We start from the raw sequence: 5,355 nt of genomic DNA, 5'->3' as shown, positions 1-5,355 counted from the left end.
TACAGAGTTCAGAATCTTCAACCAACTCCTACGCCACTCTACTAAATACTTGAGAACTTCGAAGGAGGCGCCGCTAATCACTCGTCATTTGTCACCTTACTTTCCGTCTTCCCTGATTAATGATCCGTGAATGGAGAACTCGTCATTTGCCAGAAGTGTCATTAATGTCAATATTCGTAACGAGCGTCAGTGTCTAATAAACTTTAGTAGTACAAATTGCCAAGTACAACACTGCATTTACAATTTGACGTTAGCTCTTGGATTATTATCAAAGTGATGGGGGTCGCAATAGCCTACTAGCTGAGACTCAAAGAAATTATATTATATATATATATATATATATATATATATATATATATATATATATATATATATATATATATATATATATATATATATATATATATAAAGTGTACGTTACCCGTCAAAAATCAAGACTAAATATTAGATAAATACGAACAAACATTCAGATTCAACCATTCCCACACACTCCTCATTTCCCAACTGCAACACAGCAGTTGTGGTTTCCGAGTATACCTGCCTGGGGTAACACCCTCTACTCAGGGTATGACTACTCTTTCTCCCCACTACCGGAACGACTGAAAAGATGTTAGTCTAGCAATGCCGCTCATCGTGATCGGGAATAAATAAATAAATATATATATATATATATATATATATATATATATATATATTATATATATATATATATACTGTATATATACCGTATATATACATACATATATATATATATATACATATATAGATATATATGTATATATATATATATATATAATATATATATATATATATATATATATAAATATATATATATACCTACATATCTATATATATATATATATATATATATATATGTGTGTGTATACATATAGATTATATATATATATATATATATATATATATATGTGTGGTATACATATATATATATATTATATATATATATACTGTGTATATATATATATATATATATATATATATATATATATATATATATATATATATATACCGTATATATATCTACATACATACATATATATAGATATATATATATATATATATACATATAAAGAGAGAGAGAGAGAGAGAGAGAGAGAGAGAGAGAGAGAGAGAGAGAGAGAGAGAGAGAGAGACTTGCTCTTTATTATATAAGGGAGATATTTGGGGGATGGGGAGGGGGATTGGCTTAGAAGGTGAGATAGACCCTTCTGGTTTAAAACAAATAAAAAAGGTCGATAGTCAGGAAACCAAAATGAGAAAGATAATTTTTAAAGTTTGCAGAGAAAAAAAGATGCAGATCCAGTTATAACTAGGAGAGAGAGAGAGAGAGAGAGAGAGAGAGAGAGAGAGAGAGAGAGAGGAGAGAGAGAGAGAGAGAAGGTATCAAAATCTATCTTGTTAGCAGCCTTGATGCGATTGTGACTTAGCAATTCTCTATTACTATTATTATTATTATTATTATTATTATTATTATTATTATTGTTATTACTTGATTAGCTACAACCCTAGTTGGAAAAGCTGGATGCTATAAAGACCAAGGGATCCAATAGGGAAAATAGCCTAGTGAGGAAAGAAAATAAACTACAATAGAGGTAATGAACAATTAAAATACAACATTTAAGAACAGCGCCAACATTAAAATAGATCTTTCATATATATAAACTATAAAAACTTCCAAAAACCAGAGGAAGAGAAATAAGATTAAATAGTGTAGTTTTATATCCCTAGATGAAATTCGCCCTATTTGAAGTGTGGATATTCAAATTTTTCAATTTAATTCTTAATAATTAGTAAATCACATTCGTTTCTTGTCATTTCTAAGTTCAATGTTACACAAGAGGTAAGTTCTAAAATGTTTCGAATTGTGTCATCTATCTAGAAGACTGTCTACTTATTAGTAGTTGGGTTCATCACGTACTTTATACAATTATGTATTTTTTCTGTAACACAATAGCTGTGAGTGTGTATGTTCGTGAGTGCCTTCATAACACATGCTCTAAACTAGACGTTTTTAATCTACCATAGAATCTCCATCATTGTAATCATCATTATAATCATTAACATCTCCTACTACGCCTATTGACGCAAGGGGCCTCCGTTAGATTTCGCCAGTCGTTTCTATCTTGAGCTTTTAAATCAATACTTGCCCATTCATCATCTCTTACTTCACGCTTCATAGTCATCAGCCATGTAGGCCTGGGTCTTCCAACTCTTCTAGCGCCCTGTGGAGCCCAGATGAAAGTTTGGTGAACTAATCTCTCTTGGGGAGTGCGAAGAGCATGCCAAAACCATCTACATCTACCCCTCACCATGATCTCATCCACATATGGCACTTGAATAATCTCTCTTACAGTTACATTTCTAATCTTGTCCTTCCATTCAACTCCCATAGAATCTTAAACACAAAAATGCAAAGCAATATACACAAATTCGTACAGAAATACTAACGCCATTTTCCCAAAAACTCATGTTTCACAGCACAGGTATAATAATATATATATATATTATCACAGGTTGAAATTATCGTTCAAGTTAATTTTTCATGTTATTATCATATTATTTTTTCATGCCGTTATCGACAATAACACAATAGACCTAAAATACTTCAACTGTTGATTTTAGTATCTTTAAAAGAATAAAAAAAATATCAACATAAAACATCTAACATACTTCAGCTGTTGCTCTTAGTGTCTTTAAAAAGATAGAAAATAAAATAACACAAAATACCTAAAATACCTCGACTGTTGATTTTAGTATCCTTAAAAGATTAAAAAAAAAAAACACACAAATCATCTAAAATACTTCAACTGTTGCTTTCAGTATCGTTAAAAAGAATAAAAAAGGGGACAATTAAAAATTCCCTTTTAGTCGAGACCAAAATTTACCCATGAACGAATTCTCTTACTCAGCGGATATATTCGAGGGTGTACCCGTGGACACGGGGCTCTAAAATGGCCCATATCATCGTGGTTTAGCGTCTAATCCTATTTGAGCCTCGCTCTTGTTCATCATGGAACTACGTTTTTTTTTTTTTTTTTTTTTTTTTTTAAACGTTCCAAGCAAAAAGGGGGAAAACAAAAGTTGGTAGGGAAATAGGTATGAAAAGGGAAAATTGCATAATCAATGTTTTTTATTCTAGGAAAATTATGGATTTGTTTCTTTGAGAACATGTTTGTATGTAAGAGATAGAGAGGTTTCATTTGGGAAAAATAAAAAAATTACCTTTTGTGCAAAAAATATTCTGGATGACAACTTTATTTGTAGGGAAAATAGGTATGAAAGGGAAAACTGATAAATCAATGTTTATTTTTATTCTAAAAAAATTTTGGATGTTTCTTTAAGAAACTTTTTGTACCTACAGATAGAGACAATTCATTTGACAAAAATACAAAAATTAACTTTTGTACAAAAAATATCAAGAAGACACTTCTATTTGTCCTTTATTGTCTCCCCATAATGGACTATATTTTCTCCCTTTTACAGTCATAAGATTCAACCTTAGCGCAAATTCAACTATTTGTTTTTTCAAGACAAGGCATCAGCTGATTGATTATCATAACATATGATTACCCAGAAACAATTTTCCAGTAAGGTTCATACCTGGAATTCATGCAAGTCCAAAGTACCCAAGGGTTGTAGTAGCCTGTTGGTAACGTCCTTGCCTGGCGATCGCCAGACTGGGGTTCGAGTCTCGCTCAAACTCGTTAGTTTCTTAGGCCGCTACAACCTCACCATTCTTGTGAGTTACGGGGGGTTTGTGGGAGCCTATAGATTTACCTGCTGAGTCATTAGCAGCCATTGCCGGGCCCTCCTTGGTCCTAGCTTGAGTGGGGAGGGGGCTTAGGGCTGGTCATATGTATATATGGTAAGTCTCTAGGGCATTGTATTGCTTGATAGGGCAATGTCACTGCCCCTTGCCTCTGTCAATCATGAGCAGCCTTTAAGGGGGGCAAACCTATAAAACTACTGCCTTTTTATCGCACAGACCCGCAGAAACAATAAAAAAAAAAAAATGACAAACCAATCAAAATTCCAATCAACAAGCACAGTTTATTGTGAAATGAATATCATCTCATTAAATGTGGGGTCAAATTAAAGAGCTCGAGTAATAGCGAGATGCAATTACCTCTAATTACATTCAGTAATTAAAGTACACTCCTTTTCAAAGTTAATCGTTTATGACATATGACGAAAAATTACTGAAAAACTTAACTCAGGTACAGTTGGATGCATGAAGTCTTGGTACACCACGCTCTCAGGTAGTACACCTTGTGACATCCCATCTGCACGGCGAGTTCGTGTTTAGCCACACCCATTATCTCTGCCATCTCTCACTAGAGTGGCTGCTTGGTTATTCCCCGCGCAGTATAGGTGTGAGAGGGTGCATTTCCTCAGAGGGAGGTGTGCTAGGAATTCAGCGTCCAACTGTACCACACTAAATCCTCCCCTACCTTTATTTTACTTATTTTAAATGCTGTTTTCTTGTTTATTCATTTCCTTGTTTCTTTTCCTCACTGTGTTATTTTTCCTTGTTGGAGCCCTTGAGCTTGTAGCATCTTGCTTTTCCAACTAGGGATGCAGCTTAGCTAATAATAATAACAACAACAACAACAACAACAACAACAACAATAACAACAACAACAACAATAATATCACACAAGAAGCCCCTATGCACTACAGAACGTAAAAGACCTGTCTGTTGTATAAATTCTTAGATATTTAAAGTATCACAGAGTATTCTACATTAATTGTCAAATCCGCATTATCGGAGTACTTGGAAAACATGACAGGCAATTGAATTGTTCATATTTTGACACTAGTATCATGCAAAACCGGATAGAAATCGACCACAAAATAGCAAAGAGACGTTTTTTACCTTTACGTGACCTTGACCTTTGAATCAACCACTACCAAAATCTAATCACGTTGTCACTGGATCATGGAAAATCATCTCACCACATTTCATGAAACTCAGTCGAACAGTTTTTGAGTTATGCGAACCACAAACATAAATAAACAAGAGAAATCAAGAGATTTCTGACCTCTGCCAAAGGTTAATGCGTTATTAAAATCCTAATAATTAAGGCACAATACATCTCATACATATTTAATGGCATCACATTGATTAATGTGTCATTATCAAAATAAATGATTAGAATTTTGTTGCTCATTTGATGATTGTTGTTCTGTCTGACAAGTTATGAAGGGGAAATTAAGTCCGGTTCTGTTTGCACAACAATTCTGTATTTTTAATCCCGGCAGAGAATTGGAAAATAAAGGTCACGAGTGAACTTCTTTTTTTTTTTTTTTTTTTGTATTACCTGTTCTGTACAAATG

This window comes from Palaemon carinicauda, chromosome 33 (assembly GCF_036898095.1).
Source record: "Palaemon carinicauda isolate YSFRI2023 chromosome 33, ASM3689809v2, whole genome shotgun sequence".
Classification (NCBI taxonomy): Eukaryota; Metazoa; Arthropoda; class Malacostraca; order Decapoda; family Palaemonidae; genus Palaemon; species Palaemon carinicauda.
The sequence above is the reverse complement of the archived record's forward strand: the minus strand, read 5'-3'. Positions refer to the sequence as shown.